We start from the raw sequence: 13,234 nt of genomic DNA on the forward strand, positions 1-13,234 counted from the left end.
TGAAAATGAGAGTCTAGATGGGGGCGATCGTTCTGTATTATTAATTTCTTAAATTATTTGTCTCCATTATTTATCTTTTTGTCCATAATTATCTATTTTTCATTATTCTTCTATATTTCTTTATATTTTGGTTGATGTTACTGTTCATTTAGCAATAATATGTACACCCCACGCTGACCCTCATATTTTACTACCCATCGGTCTTGTTGAAATAACTTCTCATTTAGGACATAGTTCACGCCCTTTTATTCGTTGCCTTATCGATCATGCAAGTAATAGATATGTAAGAACAGAAATAAATACAGTCGGGGATTACGTTAATTTACCATCCTATGACAACCGATCGATGCTATCTCATCGGTTAGCAGACGTACCAGGTTTTTAAATATAATCATTTCCTCCTTAGCTGTGGGAGCACCGCATATTAAATCTCGCTTCAGAGCACAAAAGATCAGTTTGTGATTAAAACTAAAATAGTTATCAGTTCTAGATTAGTTGGTTGTAATTGCATGAAACTAAGAAGTGTAAAAAGCTCAATTTTACATCTTAAATCAAAGATAAAGATTATAAACGGACCAATGCTACTGTCAGAAGTGAAGATAATTCCTTTTTTGTTTCAAATTACCAACTTTTGGCTTCGCATTTATAATTTTTCAATAGTTTACCTAGTCTATGGTATAAATTCTTGTAGAACTATTTCAGCTCAATCTGAAATTTGTAAATGTGTTTGTCATGCTTAACTTCAAACATTTACTTAACAGGAAAATTTGTGATTATGTGTCTCTTTTTCGTTTACATTGAAGCGGTTTGGAGATTACATTTCCGCTTCCTAATTCAACCGTTTCCGGTGTTGTCTGGATATAATCATGGCGTTATGCACTTAAGCACGTGTTTTCGTATTGATTGTGGATATTTCTTTTTATCGCGTAGCAAATCAACTCTCATCTCGATCAAATTACAGGCTTTAAAATGCATCATATGTGAAATACCATATATGGTATTGATTTTTGTAAACGGCAGATAACCTCAGATGTTTAACTCAAGAACTTTGATGTATCATTTTGTCAAACAAAATTTAATTTATAGGTCATATATTGTGTACGTTAGAGTATGTTTTTATAGACTGATTGTTTTCATCCCTGAGGGTGTGGATGGAGGTTAACGGCATTATAGAGGATAATAGTAAAAAAAACAAGAATAGAATAGAGAATGATGAGGTGCTAAAATGTAAAGAATAGTGAATGATAGACAAAAAGTAAAATCAAGAGAAAAATAGCATAGAATTTGAGAAAAAATATAGAAATGAGGATTTCCCTTATCCAGATTCTGGTTTACACGTCAGAAAAGATTCAAAAGAACACTAACACATCATAATTGTTCAACCTGTGTTATTTTTGTTTCAAAAGGATCTCATCATTACTATTAATTGTTAACTGATCTATAGCTTGCATCTCATTATCGGACAATGGTTCAAATAAGCATATTTTCGTTTAGTTGAAAAGAAAGAACTCATTCACCCTTTCTACAAAAGGGTTAAACATACATGTGTGTTTCTATTGGTGGAACATTGAATGCTTGCGTGTGCATGTCTTTGAACATGTTGTAATTCCATGTTATGGTTTATTCTTTTGTTTGGTCGTTTTTCGTAGGTTTGTTTTTGACTTCTGAGGCATCTGTCGCTTGTCTGCTGTCATGTTGAATGGTAATTCTCTCAGTAAAGTCGTGATTAGAAAATAAAATTCGTCTTCTAATATTTTTCTAAAGACAACAAAAAGACTATAAGGGGATGGCTGAAGCACTCCTCGGATTGCGGGAGTTTTTCGCTGCATTGAAGACCAATTGGTGGACTTCGGCTGTTGTTTTCTCTTTGGTCGGGTTGTTGTCTCTTTGACACAATCCCCATTTTCATTCTCAATTTTATAAAAATGCAATGTTACAAAACAAAACAAAAAATAAGTATCATACAAAAATGGTGAGAGGTTAAAATAGCCTCAAGTACCCAGTTCTTAATATTAACTATTGTTTTATAAAGGAAATACGACTATAATTAAATTTAACAACCATGAAACCTGATATAACTACACATAATATATAACTATGGACGGCCAAATGAGAATTCGTTTGCTATTAATATACCAAAGTCAAGTGTTTCAAGAAGTATACTGAAATTTAAAACAATTCTGACAACAGATATCTTCGAGCTTAAAATATAACAGCGGAATCAGTTTATTTTGTTCGTATTTAGGGAGATAGTCATCAAAATCTCTGGAACGTTTGTTTGTCGGCCATTCTCATTAAAATATTTCAAGCTTCTAATTTACCTTGATTATTTAACTTCTGTTTCATATGAATGCTTCTAATCATTGATAAAACTAATATCTTTGATAATCTTTTGACTATTACGAACGCATGACAAATTTTATTATTTATTCCCCTGAACTTAGACAGGGTCCGTGACTCGGTATGGTCTTTTCCCGTGACTTTTAGCTTTTCAGAGACATCGAGTAGAATATCTGCCAATATTGTCATGTATTTATAAGCAACACAACTCATCCAATCTTATTACAAATACATAAGCTTTTCCTAGAAGGATCTGTCAACATTTTGTCCTTCTATCTGTTCTTGTATTATACCGGTATTTCACTCAGCCAATGAGATTCCTGTCTTCAAATTGTCGAAGTCGGCCATCTTATTTACTAAATTGAAAGACTGGTATATATATTTGATATACTTTTGTTAAATTTCATTCAGTAAAAGACTTGTCACTCACTATTGCAAGCAAATAAGATGTCTAAGTGTGCGTGTGTGTGTGTGTGTTTGTTCGTGTGGTTTGGTTGATAGGTCTGTGACGTGTATATAATCTTTTAACGTATACCTAACAACCTCATTTCTTTCATTTACGGTGATAAAAACTACGACACAGCTGCTGAGATTTTATTCCAAATGAAAAGATTATTTTCCAGTCTATTCAAGATCTAAGTCTCTTCTCAGAAGGTGATCAGGTTTATTTTTTTACGAATCAAGGACGTTCAAGGTCATAGAACACGTGACAATGGCTGGAGTGGCGGTATTACAACATTCAGATCTCTACGAGATTCTCTCACAGACCTCACAGAGCTAGATAATTTGGAACCAGCATTTGAACTTGCATTATAAGGATATTTTTTTAAGCAATTTTCTTTAAAATGACTACTCTACATTTCTGTTTCATTACCGAGCTGTTTGATTATATTTCCCGGATCGATGTATGGTCAACATAAATCTGCTTATTTTATATTAAAATCTCTATCATAAACATAGTTTTGTTTGTGGCACGCAAAGTATTAATAATGACTTTAAATGTACAGGAAAAAAGCGTGAACATAACATTTTATAAATTACCCAAGAGTATATATATATCTACAGCGGAAGTCTATTAAATTTGCTACTTAAATCTGGCCTTTTACATCCGTAGTTTTTAAGTGTCATGTGTACAAGTTCAGTGATATTCATCTGAGGCCAAACAATATTTGTTTAGAGTTTCCTTGTTTAACCTTTTTATTTTGTATTCAGAAACGCCCATCTTCAAATTATTGTTTGGGAGTTAGTAGCACGGTTTAAACAAATCCTAACGACAGAAAGTTCACGCCATTGAAAATATTCCTTCCACCCTTTCGGATACATATTTTTTTTTTGTGCATGTGAATCGAAAGCTGCCACATCCTGTTCCATATCGAGGCTTTGATGTTCCATACCGAGGCTTAACATTTATATTTGTGTGTTCTGATAATAAGTACTACGAATGGTTTCCTGAACATTTTATTAAAATGAAGTTAGATTTGTTAAGTTGTGCTTAACGTTACTTTTCCATTTCTATCAGTCATCCCCACGCATTCACATGAATAATGAAAATAATCAGAAGATTTTTTTTTACCTTAAAATACTAGTATATCAAAACTTAGAGACGTCCTTGTCAAGTATATAATCATTCAATCTATTTTGTTTTTGTTTTTTTATATTTTTTTATTCTAAATTATAAACAGTAGCTATCAGTTTAATAATTACACATGATGCAGAAAGTTGAAGCCAAAACTAGTAATTTTTTCTCATTAAGGGGGAGAACCAAAATGTTAAGCCTCGGTATGGAACATCAAAGCCTCGATATGGAACAGGATGTGGCAGCTTTCGATTCACATCAAATTCTCGATATGGAACAGGAAGTGGCTGCTTTTGATTCACGTTAAAGCCTTGATATCGAAGGTCCGAACAAGATACATTTTGTTTTTGATTACGTTGAAGGCTGAATATGAAACAAGGTTACATGTATGGTTGCCCTCCCGAAACGTCCGAATCAGAAAACAGTCCCACTGTTGATGGTATTTTTTTTTTATCAAAACAAACATTATCTGCTCGTACGACATACGCATTAGATTGTGTCCCAATTAGTTGACTTTAGGGGTAAATTTTTGTCAGTTTTGATTTTTCACAAAGTAATTTTCTTCTTTTTTCTATTTTCTGTTTGCACTCAGCCACCGAAGTTGGAATGCGTCAACACGCTTGCTAGGTATGCAGGAAGAGGGGGGAATGGAAAATAGAGAATAACCGTGTGTTGAAATATCAAGAATAGAAAATAAAAGGCAAATCAATAAGGAAAGAGAAAAAGGAGTATAAAAATGTTTTATCTAAAAGATTATGAACTCCCATCCATAGTATACCCAGTGGTGGATCCAGAAATTTTCATAAGTAGGGGCCCACTGACTGACCTAAGAGGGGGCCCGCTCCAGTCACGCTTCAGTGATTCCCTATATAAGCAACCATTTTTTTTCCCAAAAAGGGGGGGGCGGGCCCCCTGGTCCCCCCTAAATCCGCCTCTGATACCCTCATGCTTTTATTCCCGTAACACACTCGATACTTCTATAAACAGTATCTTAGTACAGTTAAATTATATGTACATTACTATATTGAAATATTGCAGCATGAATGCTTCTATGTCGTAAAATTCAAGTAAGAGTACATAGACGCAATTAAACGAGGTATCCCAATCGCTAGAACGCCATTAAGCGAAGTATCCCAATCGCTAGAACAACATAAAATGAAGTATCCCCATCGCCAGATCGTTTCTGTTAAATTTAATGAGAAGCTAACATCCTTATATGACACGTATTAATACCTCATAGTTCTCTATAGTAAATCAATATATCATATTTCATTGTTTAATCAATAGTTTTCTCTGAAAATGACAATGAAATTTCATTATAGGGGATCTCCTCGAATGACCAATAAATTTAATTCTGGATTCTTGAGAACCAGTCGTCTTGAACTAAATTCGGAAATGGAACGGGTTGTAGCACGGACTTTCTGTTTCTTGTAAAGGACTGTCATGTAAATACAATATTTGTACTTTCAAAATGATATGATTTTGATATTGTAAAAGGAGGGGGGGTTATAGTAAATGCATAAATGGATGCGGGCGGATATTAATTTAGTAAAACATGATGCGAGATTGAAGAAGCCAAGACCATTGATACATATACCTTAAATATACTGATTTTTGGTCGCCTTGTCGAATTTAGAATATCTTAAGGGAGGGCGATACACGTGAACATGATTTAGAAACAGAATGAGCTTTGGAGAAAAACTTACCTGAACTTCCAAACAGATTTAATTTTTGCAATATAAAAATAAGAACCCTTATGTTCGCAAAGAGTAACACATGTTCAGCTCTAAGCAGAGTGTTCTCAACTTTACTTTTGGGAATGTTTAACTCGTTAAAATATTCCCAAAAAAATCAAGACTAGTATAATCAGTTTGTTTTATTTTCAAAACAATATATATGCTATTCTCTGGTCATAACTTACTTGTTTTGGTTTGTCCCTATTTATGTCAAAGCTATTTCTGGCTTTATAAGGTGACTATGTACTATTAATTTATAACCATAAACATGAGGTACATGCAATTTTTCACAGTCGTGACAGATTAATATAATAAGTAATTATGCTTTTAACCATCACGAAAAGTGAATGGAAGTGCATATACATACTAGTCTAGTATATGTACATACATGTAGATATATGTACATATATATACATTTTGCTTTGACATATGAACCATATTATATGTCTTCGCATTTTCAGTTCAATATGTTCCTTCTCTATATTTTAAAGTTTGTATTCACGTAGTGAAAACTGATGTGAAAACTTACAAATATGTCAATTTTAAATTTCAACTTAAAACAAATTCAATTTCCATAAATTCAGATAAAAGATGTAAATGAAAGCTGAAATCTCTAATTAAAATGGAAACGTTTTGATAAATACATCAAGAAAATGTTGAAATATCATAATTAATCTTCTTTGCACGCTTTATCATATATATGTATGTTAAATATCTTACAACTACAAATGTAAATTTTTTATGTACAAAAACAAGGAATAGCTAATTTCATGCAATTAACATCTATCAATTTTATGGCTTTTTCCAATCCCCTACTAGAACCAAAAACAGACGAGTAAATAAGATAATAAAAAATAAATACAATTGAAATACTATCAAAATTGTTTCCATACTTACGAATTTTTCAATAATTTCATAATATATCCCTAATATCGCCATCTGGTTATGTCGTCTGCCTGGTGAAATTTCCCGTCCACGTCACGCACTAAAGCGCAGCTGCGCACTGGAATGAAACATAATGACATCCTTTTATGGAAAAACTATTTTCATTCATAAAAGTAACTTAAAAGAGGAATTTTTAGGTCAGTACATTGTCTCATTCGGATAATTTAATCGACAATTACTATACAAAATCTAGTCAAAACCAGAGGACCCCGAAAGTCATTGTTGAATTGTCAATGTTTTTGCAGAAACTAGCAATTTAAGTCAGATCAATAGTTGTTTACCACAAAAGGAAAGATCTCGTTTGGAGAGAAATTGATACTTTCTCACAGATCTTGAAATGAATATCGGAAAACGACCAAATTGACTAATCTACCCAGCTGATGTCAAACAGATTATATCAAAAGTAAACAAAAGAATATAGTTGAGTTCAAACTTTAAAAAAAAATCTTTTCGGGAGACAAAAATTATTACAGCTACATTTTTATTGATGGTTATGTGCATATCGTCGAACAACAAATGTTACATACATGTTTATTGATTGATTTAGAGATCAACTATTTATTAATGTTCAGTGGCAAATATTAAAAGAATAATACAGAGTTACTGACATATAATCATACAGCGCTTGACTGATACTCATGCGCATTGTCGAGATTTTAACTTGCTAGCTTGCAAGGTAATAGATCACAGGAAGGCATACCACCCTACATGTTAACTTCGCGGATATACAGACTATACTAATCATCTTAGACTCTTATTTTATTTGACCCAGTTCCAATATAGAATCTAAAGACGATTTCCCGTACCCGATTCAAGATATTTTCACCACCAAAAGACCATTGAAGCCGTTTTGGATACCTTGTCAGATGTTTAAAGTCTTGTCTGTTAAATACATTCTTGGGCACCGGCGATAACAAAAAAATTTAGTTGACTTCGTTTTATTCAGTCTAAAGTTTTCTATGAAGTGAACTTCTTTGTCTTTTTATGGTTTTTCAGTCATTTGCATGTCGTTGCCATTTTTTGTTCAAAATTCGAGTTTTGAATGTTCCATTTGAATCTTTATGAAGCAATATTCACAGCTTCTTACATCACCCATAGATAACAGCATACTTCATAAATATCTACTGCAAGTTTATACTACATTGACAACAAGTGCAAAGTGGGTATCCCGCTTATGTCCATCTTCGCTAGCCAAGGGTTACGATCCACTCCCGTTCTCTTGAGAACGGAGTGGATCGTAGCCCTTGGCTAGCGAAGATGACGGGAGTGGATCGTAGCTCTTGGCTAGCGAAGATGGCTAGCTTATGTCAGTCGTTACTCATTTAGATCTTAAAATAACCTTAAACTTGAATTCTTCTTTACACTATCGTGTTTACAATGTTTTGAACAAGTCATGTACTTGACCTTTTGACATCTTACTTTTAACGTCTACTAAATAATCATTTTTTTTTTTATACTTAGCCTGGTTTTCGTTGAATAATCGGTTGATAAGGGCGGGGTCATTCGTCACAACTCGGCCGTCGATTCCGTACCTCCATCTAAAAATCAGTGGTTTGTTGCGGAATGACGGAATTACGGAAAGACGGAAAGACGGAATTACGGAATTACTGACAAGGGTAAAACTATACGGCACCGACAACTTCGTTGCGGGGCCATAAAAAAGTATGCCATATGCGTGTTTTATTTTAGCAATGCTTCTAATAACGATCATTTTTCTCTGTACTATTTAAGAGTTTTAACTACGTGGCATTGTCCTGGATTTATCCCAAGTATTCTTGGAAACCTGAATATATCACGTGACAGAACAAACAATCGATTTATGAGAACATTATATTTAATTTTCAGCAGAATCAATGAACTTCATCTTAGCATTAGGAATTATTTCATCTCTATTACTTCTGTATTGGATGTAATAAATCCCAGTGGAGCCTCTTAATGTCAACAGCACAGGAACGCAAATGTAGTCCCTTGAGTTGCCTCTTTATACAAAACAATTACGGAAGCACCGAGGAGACTCGTTTTGGAACGACAAATCTTTGTTTGTATAATTAACTTTACCAATTAAGGGTATACTCTTAGGAAGATTGGTAATTGATGTAATTAATGGGGACAAGTTAAATTCTGCAGACGTCAGCAAAAATATATCAATTTTTGACTCCTGCTAGATAAGTATCGCGAAATACTTTTATCAGGACGAGCAGTAAATTTGATAAGTAAAAGAAAATTGAAATTACCATTGTCACCATTAACCGTCAACCTCATACAGTCCATGCACTGGAAAGTAATCCTCAAACGTTGATGAACTTCCGGAACTAAAGGAGAAAAGTTAAAGAATTATATACTCGTATTATTCATAAGAAAAATGTGAATATGACGTATTGCGTCCAATGGCATGTTTATCAATTTTGGGAAAATAACATTTTGATGAGATATGAATATATGGATCTTGCTTTGTACAGGCCGACAAGCTGGCATTGGACCCTATCCGGACAAATTACTCGGACTCTGTGTGTTCAGTTTTTTCCCGCTCTCGAGACAAGCACACTATCAAAAAGTTAAACTTTGGACCGTAACCCTTAGCTAGCATAGATAACTATCAAATAATCGAAGAGATTTTCAGTTTCCTGCTAAGAGGGGCGTAAAAAAATGGGGGTATCTGCACGGAAGAACGCGAAATAAAATTGCAATTTCATGATGAACGAACAATTAAAAATGTCTTTCACGTTGATCTTTTTACCGATTTCACGAAACACGGTGAATAACGAACCTTTTTCACGGCTGCACGTGAAATAAAAATGGCAAAACACGTTGCACGAAAATAACCCTTTACCACCCTCTGGTAAAGGTCGGCGGTTTTCCCCCAGGGACTCCGGTTTCCTCCTTTAATAAAATTAGATATCTACGAAATATCACAATGGTGTTGAAAGAGTTGTTAAGTACCAATCAATCAATCAATCAATTTAAAGGTACCGTACTATTGATCTTAAAAAACTGCACTACCAAAAGTTACTTGATGAAAAATCCTGACATAAGTTTGTTGCAAATTATCAGTTATATTTTGAACACAAGAATACTACTCAAAGACGAAGAACAAAATTCGCACATAAGTTTGTTGCAAATTATCATTATATTTTGAACACAAGTAAACTACTCAAAGACGAAGAACAAAATTCGCACATTTTCGAAAGCGTACACCAAACCGTTGTGACTGGTTTTAAGAATTGAATGCTTCTTTTTGTAAATTTATTGGGGTGTAAAAGCGTTGACCAAAGTACATTTTGTATGAAGCGCGGAAGCGCTTCATTCTAAAAATGTACGCACGGTCAATGCTTTTACAACCCTATAAAGTTACAAAAAGAAGCATTCAATACTTATAATTACATTTTTTAGCTATGATCATGAAAACACGAATTTTATATATTTTATTATTTAATTCACCTGTGCACTTTATTGTTGGAGCACGTGTTATCATGAGTGAAAAGTTGTATTGAGCAATGCAACTGCTTACGGAATAACACGTGATGTGCAGTTAGCCAATCAGAATAAAATATTATAATGAAACATACATCTAATGTAATTATTAAATAATGAAAATTCAACCAATGTCGTCACGTTATTTTCATTTTTATAACGAACGATGAAATTACCCATAGTCCTTTAGATTCTGAAAAGGTTAATGAGTTTTTCTTTGATATATTACTTTTGCCTCATTACTTTACGGAGTTTACGAGATTATTTTTTCCAACCAATTTCTGTCTTCGTCTCATGTGACCAAACGTCAATAAGCTAACTTTCAAAAGATATCATATACGAGGGTCTTGATGACAGAATAGAGAATAATGAATCAATGCTAAAAAACAAAATAGGGAAACAAATTGAGAATAGAGAATCATTTGGACCAATGCTTAAAAACAATTGGGAAACAAATTGAGAATAGATAAAATTGAGAATGGAAATGGGGAATGTGTCAAAGAGACAACAACCCGCCCAAATAAAAAACAACAGCAGAGGGTCACCAACAGGTCTTCAATGTAGCGAGAAATTTCCGCACCCGGAGGCGTCCTTCAGCTGGCCCCTAAACAAATATATACTAGTCCAGTGATAATGAACGCCATACTAATTTCCAAATTGTACACAAGAAACTAAAATTAAAATAATACAAGACTAACAAAGTCCAGAGGCTCCTGACTTGGGACAGGCGCAAAAATGCGGCGGGGTTAAACATGTTTGTGAGATCTCAACCCTCCCCCATACCTCTAACCAATGTAGTAAAGTAAACGCATAACAATACGCACATTAAAATTCAGTTCAAGAGAAATCCGAGTCTGATGTCAGAAGATGTAACCAAAGAAAATAAACAAAATGACAATAATACATAAATAACAACAGACTACTAGCAGTTAACTGACATGCCAGCTCCAGACTTCAACTAAACTGACTGAAAGATTATGATTTCATCATATGAACATCAGGCACAATCCTTCCCGTTAGGGGTTTAGTATCATACCATCATAACATATATGAGAAGAACATAACCCGTGTCATGCCAACAACTGTTTTTAGAATAAATGTGTTTAGTTCCGATGCAAAGACCTTATCAGTGACTCAATATTAACGCCAAAATATGCAATCTTTAATGACTTGACAACAGTATCGTAATTATATCCCTTCTTAATAAGTCTATTCAAAGGTTTTGTAAGTTTCTGAGGTGAATACTGACACCTTTGTGCTTTATAAAGAATATTACCATAAAAAATTGGATGTGAAATACCTGAACGTATTAGAAGTCTGCATGTTGAGCTATATTTACGAATGATGTCTTTATACCGATGATAAAATTTAGTAAATGTTTTGACTAGTTTGTGATATCGAAAACCCTGGTGTAATAATTTTTCAGTAATACATAAATTTCTCTCGTTAAAATCTAAAACATTGTTACATACACGAGCGAATCGTACAAGTTGAGATATATAAACACCGTAAGATGGTGACAAGGGAACGTCACCATCTAAAAACGGATAATTAACGATAGGAAATGAAAAATCATTCCTTTTATCATAAATTTTAGTATTCAGCTTTCCATTAGTGATATAGATATCAAGATCGAGAAAAGGGCAGTGGTCATTGTTAGTATTAGCTTTATTTAAAGTAAGTTCAACAGGATAAATTTCATTAATATACATACTGAAGTCGTCATTATTGAGAGCCAAAATATCATCCAAATATCTAAAAGTATTATTAAATTTGTTTATCAGATGTTGTTTCGATGGGTCTTTGCTTATTTTTGTCATAAATTGTAACTCCTAAAAATACAAAAACAGGTCCGCAATAAGTGGTGCACAGTTAGTCCCCATTGGAATTCCGATAATCTGACGATATACGGAATCCCCAAAGCGAACAAAAATGTTATCTAGTAAAAATTCAAGGGCATATATAGTATCAAAGCATGTCCAATTAACATAGTTTTTTTGTTTATTGCTACTAAAAAATGACCTAAAAGAGTTTGAACATATATATTCACATTCTGATTTTTTGAATGCCCATTTAATTAGGTGTGTGAATTTTTTCTTAATGAGAATGTGAGGCAATGTGGTATACAGGGTAGAAAAATCAAAACTCTGAACAGATTCAAAATCACCAATATAAGCATGCAATTTATCAAGTACTTCCAACGAGTTCTTGACACTCCAAAAGTAATTTATTCCACTATTTTCGAAGGCCTTATTTGAACAATTTATTATCAGGTTTTTAATTGTACCAAGTGTGCTGGTAAGAAGAATAAACAATTTAGTAGTTGAACAATGGCTTGAAGACGAAATAAATCTATATTTGTAAGGGGTTTTGTGTAGCTTCGGAAGCCAATACATAGTTGGGACTTTCATTGTATTTGGCTATGCTTGTAAAGCGGTGCCTAAAAGTTTATGTTTGTTACAGATTTCGTTTTCTGAAAATGGAGTAAGTTGGAATGTTGGTGAATTGGTGATTTCCTTTTTCAGAACCTCAATGTAAAATTTACGTCAAACAATAATAATATTATTAGCAGCTTTATCTGCCGGGACAAAAACAAATTCCTTGGCTAGTTCTTTTAGTTTATGTTTGATACGAGAAATAGGTTTATTGTTGTTATTGTTTATAGTAAAATGTTCTTTAAAATGTTGAATACGTATATCAACTATCTTCATTACTGAATTAAAAAAAGAGTCCAAAGATTTTTTGTCAGCTTTTTCCCGTTTTATCCATTTCATACAGTAAGTATGGAGTGAGTCGTGGATGATATTACGACACTCATTCCAATTAATAATTGACGGGGGACGATATTTAGGTCCTTTACTGAGGAATGATTTTAACTCTCGGTCTTGAACGATGTTAAGATCTCCTGTTATAACATGGGAAATGGGTCCATAAATATATTCGGAATTACTGCAATTACATGAAGTAGGTGTATTTTCACTGATATTAACATCTTTACACAATTGACTATAGTTAAACACAAATTTCCGGGTAGATTTCTTGTAAATATAACAAATAAGAGGTAGCTCAGTATTGTCAAAATATCCAGGAATTTGTTCTTTAACAGAATGGTCGTTAAATATACCGGCAATATTTACAAAATCAAAGCCTTTATTGACATACTTAA

General features: G+C 33.4%; 1 long non-coding RNA gene across 1 annotated transcript in view; it reads right to left on the bottom strand.

Annotated features, from left to right (window-relative positions):
* LOC143050993 (uncharacterized) overlaps positions 1-6,634 on the bottom strand; it is a 29,291-nt gene extending 22,657 nt beyond the window's left edge. The window contains exon 1 of the long non-coding RNA XR_012970532.1: positions 6,550-6,634. This is a non-coding gene — a long non-coding RNA (uncharacterized LOC143050993). The remainder of the gene's footprint in view (positions 1-6,549) is intronic.
* Between the last annotated feature and the right edge of the window lie 6,600 nt (positions 6,635-13,234).

This window comes from Mytilus galloprovincialis, chromosome 11, assembly GCF_965363235.1.
Source record: "Mytilus galloprovincialis chromosome 11, xbMytGall1.hap1.1, whole genome shotgun sequence".
Taxonomy (NCBI): domain Eukaryota; kingdom Metazoa; phylum Mollusca; class Bivalvia; order Mytilida; family Mytilidae; genus Mytilus; species Mytilus galloprovincialis.